The sequence below is a fragment of the Liolophura sinensis genome, chromosome 8 (assembly GCF_032854445.1).
Source record: "Liolophura sinensis isolate JHLJ2023 chromosome 8, CUHK_Ljap_v2, whole genome shotgun sequence".
Taxonomy (NCBI): domain Eukaryota; kingdom Metazoa; phylum Mollusca; class Polyplacophora; order Chitonida; family Chitonidae; genus Liolophura; species Liolophura sinensis.
The window spans coordinates 51,300,383-51,310,757 of NC_088302.1; positions in this window are offsets into that span (position 1 = coordinate 51,300,383).

Sequence of the window (10,375 nt, forward strand, 5' to 3'; positions counted from 1 at the left end):
TATTATTGGACATCTAGTCTGTAAGAAAAGTGGGTGTGTCTCTGAGGAGAGGAGCATGCAATGCTGTGTATATGTATATAAAAGCTCCAGCCGCTTCCCAGCACTGTGTCTAGTCTGTGTGTATAACATTGGTATGTCCAAGTGTGTGACTCCAGCATCTGACCCCTTGTACCTGTTAACAGGTATAAATTTACATTCAGAGGACAAATTAAATGTCCAGTTGAGGATCTTAACAGTGAAATGTTAAGGTGTATGTTAGGTGTCCAAAGGACAGATGAGCTTGCCCGATGCTCATTCTTAACCCTGTTGTGCCCAATACACACCCTGGGCTTGTTATATGTGGAATTAGGGCAAGAGCTTCCATGCTCCTTTTTGTATACTTTATGCCAGGTGTAAATTGACTTTTTTGACAGGAGGGAATATATAGCCCAAACTGGAGTAACAGAGTTAAACTCTGTGGGACCCTATTATGTACATGTATACCTGTGCTTGTAGCTCTGTTCATACATGATAGGGGCAATTCTCCAATAAGTACCTGTGTAGGTGAAGTATTGCTGAGAACATGCAGAAATACTGCTGTCTGAAAGATTTTTGATGATTCGTGAGTGAAACTAATTGTATAACACTGAACTGAAAGAGTGAGAAGTATGACGTAAAACCCCTGGCCTTCATTCATTCATTCATTCATTTTGAAAGAGTGAGGATTGTCATATGTAGAAGGCCATGCTGCGGAAATGATGCCACAAGTGCCACTCACAGACTGTTAAGACAGGTGCGTGGTCTTGTGTGCATTGTTCTCAGATGAAACGGGACTGTCACAGCTTGAGGACTGTAAAAGTCTGTGTTACACGGAGATGAAATATGACTGTTATACACTGTGACATTTGGTTAAATTGTAAATGAATATCTGGCCTCGTATGAACAAGGGCTGTCAAGTCTCCGTCATGAGATGCCACATGTTACCCAGCCAGCTACACACAGATTGAAAGAAAGAAACTGAAAAGCTGGTGTTCACCAAAATCAAAGGTGGATGATAAACCATATTTTTAATTTACTATCTCTTTTCCACATAACACGAAGAAACCAAATCTGAGCATTTGTCAGCAAATTTAGTAACATTATTTTTGCTGTACATGTAACTTGCACATGTAATGCAGACAGGTATGTTATGGGTTTTTGTTTTTTTCATTTCTTTTCAAGTAAATGTACGAACCATTTTTCCTCTTGTAAAACTTGCTGGTCTTAGTTTGATAAGTGTGCAGCTAAGTGATTCTTCACAACTTGATTTCAGCAACTATTTGTTTTCCTAATAAAGATATAGTTCTTTTTAATAAACTAAGGCTTTGCATCCTAAAGTTAAGTTTAACGAAAATGACACATCAGTTTATAATTGGTTTGTTTTTATTGTTTTTCTTTGTATGATAGTATGGAAGTCATGTACTTGACAGAGATGTGTCTGTGCAGGGTAAAGTGTGTGTTTGAAAATTTGTTCTTTAAATGTTGGTTACTAGTGACAGTTAACTACTGTCTTAAGCAACAAAATAAAAACTGAACATCAGATGGAATGCTGAACAACAGATGGAATACTGAACAACAGATAGAATACCGAACAACAGATAGAATGGTTCAAAACACACAGAAAGCATGTACTTAACAATAGAGTACCTTAGACCGAATACTTTGGCCCATTAAATGAAAACACTTTAAAAATCTGTCTGTCCCTGCTAGGGTGTAAATCTCAAAGCTGTAGTGTAAAGGAATGTTTGTTGCTTTTTGCCGTTTTGTATATTCTTGTTGACAGAGCATGGTTTTACAGAAGCTGAAGGCTGGAACAAATCAGAAGTGTTGATCTAATCATATTGATCCATATTATCACATTGAATTACTGTGGTACGGAAATAGCCAGAAGAAAAAAACCTGATGTACAGATTTGATGAGTTACAGTGTACACGTACAGGCTAAAGTAGTCGTGTAGCAAGTTTGTTTGAGCCTTTGTTGCCAGTTTACAACAGACTGTGTTTAACTATTATTTTCATATTCTACTTTATCTCTTTTAATAATTACATTTTCAGATATTAACAGCCAGTTTTGGCCATTTGATAATTTCTTTGTTCAATGTCAACATATGTTTTTTTAGTATACCCCCCAGTGCTAGTACTTCACAAAAAATATGAAACAAATTGTGTTTTGGTAGGATAAATTCCATGATGAAGTCCCATGACAAGACCCTGTTTGAAAAACCAGCCAGCATAGTTTATTGGGTGATTATCAACTCCCTCCTGGGTAAACAGTCTAATCAGCTGATTAACCAGGACAGGTAGATCTCTTTGCCTTTCTCATCACCCTTGGGCACTGGGTTACACCTACTGCTGACTGAGGGTTCACCCGTCCAGCTTACTGGTAATGACTATAGATCAGTGGTCAGATAGTGAAGTACACATGCAACTCCTTTACAGAGATCAGTTAATCATATTAGTGTCTAACACCCTGCTACAGTATTTAAAAGCTGTTATTTACACTGGCAATTATACCCGCAGGTGTACATTTACTCTGTTAATTAATTATCCTTTCCCTTGAGGTGTCAAGTTTGATTGCAGATTTTTCAACGTTAAAATTTTTTAAGTGTATTAAAAGGAAGATGGCATGAGGGTCACATTGTTAGCATAAGCATGAGTCGTTGTTGGCATGAGTGGTCCCAGTGTTGGCATGTGAGTTCTATTGTTGGCACGAGGGTCCCATTGCTGGCATGAGAGCCAAATTATTGCCATGGAGGTTCCATTGTTGCCATGACTGGTCCCGGTGATGGCATGAGGGTCCCGTTGTTGCCATGACTAGTCCCGTTGTTGTCATGAGGGGTTCATTGTTGCCATGAGGGGTTCATTGTTGCCATGAGGGGTTCATTGTTGCCATGTGTGTTCAATTGTTGGCATGACTGGCCCTGTTGTTGCCATGAGGGGTTCATTGTTGGCATGTGGGTTCCATTGTTGGCATGACTGGCCCTGTTGTTGGCACGTGGGTTCCATTGTTGGCAAGACTTCTCCTGTTGATGGCATGAGGGTCCCATTGATTGCATGACTGGTCCTGCTGTTGCCATGAGGGGTTCATTGTTGCAATGTGGGTTCCATTGTTGGCATGACTGGTCCCGTTGTTGGTATGTGGGTTCTATTGTTGACATGACTGGCCCTGTTGTTGGCATGTGGGTTCCATTGTGGGCATAACTGATCTCGTTGTTGCCATGAGGGGTTCATTGTTGGCATGTGGGTTCCATTGTTGGCATGACTGGTCCCATTGTTGGTATGTGGGTTCTATTGTTGACATGACTGGCCCTGTTGTTGGCATGTGGGTTCCATTGTGGGCATGACTGATCTCGTTGTTGCCTTCAGGGGTCCATTGTTGCCATGTTGGCCCAGTTGATGGCATGACTAGCCCAGTTGATGGCATGACTAGCCCAGTTGATGGCATGTGATCATGGTCTGGCCTATTGGTGTATAGCTGCCAACTATCCGGGTTACTTAAATTTAGCCTCTTAGTCTGTGGTTGTTATGAAAGTTATGATTCTTCTAAATATAAAATAGCTAAGTACACTATTTCATCAATGCTTTTTACTTAGAGGCAGAAAAATAAACATTTTGGATTGCGAAAATCACTCTGATTTTTTATTGAGACCAAATGTAATAGTTTCAAGTAACTTCCAGTGTGCCAATGCCTGCATGACACAGACTAGAGGAAAACTGAAAAAAGATGTGTTCTGTACAAGTTATAACCACTCACTGCAAAAGAAGTGTTTCATTTCTATGTGGTATTGTTGATTTGCCAAAGTTACTGTGTTATATACTTTTGAATGACTTTAAATTGTTCTACATAGACATGTACAAGAAAAACACCCCAGTATTGAGTAACTTAACTGTCTCTTAGTATGCATTTTAACTTGAATTGTTCATGTTGTGTTAACTTCAGTTATCTGTTGCACTTTAACTTGATCTGCCTTAGTAAAGCATTACTTAGTAAATGGAATGTCTTTGGTGCTTAGTGGTGTGTTAATAAAGTTTTACACAGTACATCATAAAACAACAATTAAGTAAATGGATAAATAAAGTTTTAAACAGTGATCTGTTCAAAGGAAAGCATTTTATTTATGAATTTCCTTGTCAGCTATATACAACCGTGGACAGTTTCCCTGAGATTTAAATTTGGTTATAAAACAGTAATATTCATGAAAATGTGGTTTACTGCTATCACCGACACAAGGTGTTGCTGTAATGTAGACATAAGGACTGTGAAACTTGCTAGGCATAGAGTTAGACACATTTTGAAATCAGAGAGCCATATTTTTCCATTTGTCTGTGCCTCTCCAATGTTAATTTTGTCAGAATTTGGTGTCTTAAAGACCAATTAAATGTACACCCATCATTTTCCCCGTACACATTACTGTAGGTGTTGCCGGAATGTTGAGGTCAAGTGTCTGATTGTTGCATACATGACAACCTTGTTCCAGACGATTTACAGCCTTTTCAACCCATGTCCTTTAGGTTTATTATTTTTGTACAGCGCTGAGTACTGTGTGTTTTCCTTGATTTGATCAGCACTTTAGTTCAAGTATATGGCCTGCATAGACATAGATGAGCGTTGATGGGGATTCTCTTCAGTAGATTTAAGCAGTTCTAGAAAGAGACACAAAAAGTATCAAAATATGAATACTGTAATTTTTAATGGGAAACTATAAAAGTGTAAATTTTATGGTTAACACGAGGCTATATTAGTTCAGATTTATGATTCGCCTAATGATACAAATGTATGTAGCTAAGTTTACTTTAACCAAAATCCAGTGTTTTCCAATATTTACAGGTTATCAGAGACAATATACAGTCGGAATATTTATTATAATTTTTGAAAGTTTACAAAAAGTTGAACACATCTTCATGTACTAATTTTAATAATGCGTTTTGGTGCGATATTTTTCTTATCTCATGGCCATTGCTAAAAAGGTACGTATGTGGTACATTTTTTAAGAACCTTGTAATCTTTTAACGAGTGCATGTATATGTAGGTGAACTATTGCTGCCTCAGTTTTTATGCAAACAGGCTTTATATTTGTTAACAACAGTGTTAGATAAACAATTGACTTAAAACTGTACATGGTGTTTAAGCATGTATTTTAGATTAGCGTCGCTTTCTTGTATGGTAACTTTTCATCAGATTGGTAAAAATCAAATATGAATTTCAAGCATTCTCTTGCTGTAATATGATGTATTGTTCAGTGCCAAACAAGATGCATATTTTCAGCAACTAATTCTGTGATAGCATGAAATGGATGTATGGTATTTTACTAAAGGATTACATGAAATGTATATTTTCTACACGTGCCTTGAAAAGATTTAATTCATAAAAGGAATCACATGTTTTATTGTCTAAAATCTAAGATTTCCTTAAGTTGCCATGAGGGCTAATGCCTGGTTATTTAAAAAAAAAGTGTTGTTTGTTTTTAACATTATCTTCAGTTTTTTGGATGTGCTTTTGAAATGTGCTTTATTAACTGGGGTTAATTGTTTTTTTTTGTTTTTTTTAAGTCAAAACTCCTAAGCATCCTACATTGCTGAAAAAAAAAAGTAGAATCAAAACTTGTCTCACAAGACGATAGTTTAAAACTTGCAGGTGTCTTGCAATTATACACAGATCCATTTCATATGTGCCTTGGTTGCGCACATACATGTACCTGATTGTACCTGAAGGTTTACTTCTGTGTCTGTAATTAGATGCATTCATGCATTAGTGACCGAAGGCTATTCATGAAATTGCACATTTGTTGTTTTCTATTATTGAAACACACCAGGTTGGTTGATGTCTTCACTTACTCCAGATTTTCTCATTTCACACATGTTCTGACCATGCCATTACTTCACCTGATTAGGTGAAACACAGATTACACAGATTCATTTTCCTGGCTGAGAGCCCTCCCTTCATCCCATTTATTATGAGGAACACAGTTTGTAACTTTGTGTCTAACACAGTTTGTAACTTTGTGTCTAACACAGTTTGTAACTTTGTGTCTAACACAGATTATAACTTTGTGTCTAACACGGGTTGTAACTTTGTGTCTAACACGGGTTGTAACTTTGTGTTTAACACAGGTTATAACTTTGTGTCTAACACAGTTTATAGCTTTGTGTCTAACACAGGTTGTAACTTTGTGTCTAACACAGGTTATAACTTTGTGTCTAACACAGGTTGTAACTTTGTGATTAACACAGTTTATAACTTTGTGATTAACACAGGTTGTAACATGGTGACACATAGGTTGTAACTTGACCACACGCACAGGTTGTAACTTGACGACACACAAAGCTTGTAACCTTGTGACACACACAGGTTGTAACTTGGTTACACGCATAGGTTGTAACTTGGTTACACGCATAGGTTGTAACTTGTTGACAGGTTGTAACCTTGTGACACACATATGCTGTAACTTGGTGACACGCACAGGTTGTAACTTGGTGACACGCACAGGTTGTAACTTGGTGAACTGCACAGGTTGTAACCTTGTGACACTCACAGGTTGTAACCTTGTGACACGGTTGTAACCTTGTGACACACAGGTTGTAACCTTGTGACACACAGGTTGTAACCTTGTGACACACAGGTTGTAACCTTGTGACACACACAAGTTGCAACATAGACATAACAATATGTCAGCATTGCAAATATTATACTGGTGTAGGAAAACCCTCAGCAAGACTTAAAATCCAGTCAAACAAAGAAGGCACATCATTTACGTGTACACATGTACATGTGCAAGACATTTTGAGTGGATAATTTACTTCAATATTAGTATATGCCAGCATTGTAACAGGGCTTATTTCCTTTACTTAGGTACAGTTACGTTTAAGTGGGACACCATTATTTGCCCTTTCGGCATAATTCATTTCAGTACCAATGGGATCAATTTGTAACTCATTCCATATGTATTTAACTTTTAAGTTCATTTGCTTTGTGAACATGGTAAATAGATACACATAAGTCAGGTAATTGTGTTTAAAACAGTTTTAATAAAGTATATATTACAAGAGTTTCTGAAAAGGACTGTTTTCCGAGGACTTCTGAGCATTAAATATCAATTCTATAACCTCCCATGCTCTCCCAATGTCAGTACATGCAATTAATGCTTTGTACACATTGTGTAAATAATAGTTTTCAAAAGACTTTGAGCGAAATAATCTATGGGTGGATTAACTGTTACTGTAATATCATTGTATTGTCTTCATAGTGATCAGAGATTGTTAAACCAGATGACAAATATGATGTATTTTCATAATCTATCATTGTTAACAGCATCATACCTCTGTAACCTATTGTCATTAACAATGTAAAAATAAAATATGTATGTGTAGAAATGGACAGCTGTGTTTTGTTTTTCTTGCCTTACATGCCAGCAGATGTTTTAAATGAATTCATTCTTTTCCCACAAATGCCTTTATTCAAGGCTTTGTATGTCTTGAAGTTTATTTAAAACTCAGTATTTACAAGACTGGCTCTAGTCAGGTTGTTTTTCAGTAATGCCAAGCCTGCGTGGAAATGGTGTCTTGTTGTTAGGCAGGTACTGGTCAGGGGTGGTGACTTCTGGTGCTTAACTTTTGACTATTGACTTTTGGTGCCTCTCAGGTCTGGTGACTTCTCCTAGTACCAGACAGGTGGGGTGACTTCTCCAGGTATCTGACAGGTGTGAGTTCTCCTGGTACCTGTCAGGTGTAGTGACTTCTCCAGGTACCTGACAGGTGTGAGTTCTCCTGATCCCTGTCAGATGTTGTGACCTCCCCAGGTACCAGACAGGTGTGGTGACTTCTCCTGGTACCAGACAGGTGCGGTGACTTCTCCTGCTGCCTGCCAGGTGTGGTGACCTCTCCAGGAACCAGACAGGTGTGGTGACGTCTCCTGGTACTTCACAGGTGAGGTGACTTCTGCTGTTGCCTGTCAGGTGTGGTGACCTCTTATGGTACTTGGCAAGTGTGGTGACCTCTTCAGGTACCAGATAGGTGTGGGGACAAATCCTGGAACCAGACACCAGGTGCAGTGACTTCTCCTGGTACCTGTCAGGTGTGGTGACCTCTCCTGGTACTTGACAGGTGTGGTGACCTCTACAGGTTCCAGACAGGTGCAGTGACTTCTTCTTGTATCTTTCAGGTGCAGTGACTTCTCCTGGTACCTGTCAGTGTGGTGACCTCTCCTGGTACTTGACAAATGTGGTGACCTCTACAGGTTCCAGACAGGTGTAGTGACTTCTCCTGGTATCTTTCAGGTGTAGTGACTTCTCCCAGTACCTGTCAGGTGTGGTAACTTCTCCTGGTACCGGTCAGGTGTAGTGACCTCTCCTGGTACTTGACAGGTACAGTGACTTCTCCTGGTACCTGTCAGGGGTGAGTACTTCTCCTGGTACCAGGCAGGTGTGGTGACCTCTCCAGGTACCATACAGGTGTAGTGAATTCACCTGGTACCTTTCTGGTGTGGTGACTTCTCCTAGTACTTGACAGGTGTAGTGGCTTCTTCTGGTATTTGACAGGTGTGGTAACCTCTCCAGGAGTAGTGATTTCTCCTGGTACCTGTCAGGTGTGGTGACTTCTCCTGGTACCTGTCAGTTGTATTGACTTCTCCTGGTACCTGTCAGGTATAGTGACTTCTCCTGGTAACTGACAGATGTTGTGACTTCTCCAGGTACCTGTCAGGTGTAGGGACTTCTGGTACATGTCAAGTGTAGTGACTTCTTATACCTGACAGGTGTAGTGACTTCTCCTGGTACCTGACAGATGCTGTGACTTCTCCTGGTACCTGACAAATGTAGTGACTTCTCTAGGAACATGGCAAATGTGATTTCTCCTGGTACCTGCAAGGTGTAGTGACTTCTCCTGGTACTTGACAGGTGTGGTGATCTTTCCAGGTACTCATAAGGTGTGGTGACTTTTGGTATTTGACAGATGTTGTGACTTCTCCTTGTACTTGACAGGTGCGGTGACTTCTGGTGCCTCTCAGGTCTGGTGAATTCTCCTGGTACCTGACAGATGTTGTGACTTCTCCAGGTATCTGATGGATGTGCCTTCTCCTGGTACCAGACAGGTGTAGTGATTTCTCCTGGCACCTTTCAGGTGTAGTGAATTCGCCTGGTACCTGTCAGGTGTAGTGAATTCTCCTGGTACCTTGCAGTTGTTGTAACTTCTCCTGGTACCTGACAGATGTACTGACTTCTCATGGTGCATGACAGGTGTAGTGACTTCTCCAGGCACTCATAAGGTGTGGTGGCTTATGGTGCTTGGCAGGTGTGGTGACTTCTCCATGTACCTCACAGGTGCTGTGACTTCTCCAGGTACCTGTCAGGTGTAGTGACATCTCTTGGTACCTGCCAGGTGTGGTGACCTCTCCAGGTACCAGACAGATGTGGTGACTTCTCCTGGTATTTGACAGGTGTAGTGACCTCTCCAAGTACCAGACGGGTTTGTTGGCCTCTCCTGGTACCAGACAGTTGTGGTGGTCTCTCCAGTTACTAGACAGGTGTGGCAGCTTCTCCAGGTACCAGGCAGGTGTGGTGACCTTTCAAGGTACCAGACAGGTATAGTGATCTCTCCAGGTACCAGATAGGTGTGGTGACCTCTCCAGGTACCAGACATGTATAGTGACATATATCCAGGTACCAGACAGGTGTGGTGACCTCTCCAGGTACCAGGCAGGTGTGGTGACGTTTCAAGGTACCAGACGTGTGGTGACATATCCAGGTACCAGACAGGTGTGGTGACCTGTCCCAGACAGGTGTGGTGACCTCTCCAGGTACCAGAAAGGTGTTGTGATTTCCCTTGATTTATCCACCTTTACCAGTACTTTTTGTGAACCTGTAAATAAAGTAGTCTAGAAAACAGCATTAAAATCGATTTATAAGAGAAATAGCTTATCAAATTTTCTGTCATATGTACAACTGTTTTTCATGTATTTGATTTATTTTCAGTAGGTCCTATCATTACATAAAGAAATATATTTCCTTTGTGAGAAGCTGAAAATCAGGGATGGGCTAACTTTTAAAAAAATTTATCAGTATTTACTAGTTTTGTTTGCATGAGACATTGTTAATTCTTAATTATCATGTAAATTTCAATATAAGATAGATAAGCTATGGGTAAGAAAAATTATACATATAGGCCTAATATGTAAATAATTAGCGTGAAGAAAAACTTATTCAAGAAATATGGTTGGGCTGTACATATTCATTGGTTGATTCGCACTCCTGCTGGCACAAGCCACGTGATAGTAACTATTCAGAGCATATTGTGTACATCACCCTAGTACTGATCTTCACAGCTAGCAGAATTGAAATATTGATCAGGTGTGATTCACTTAACCT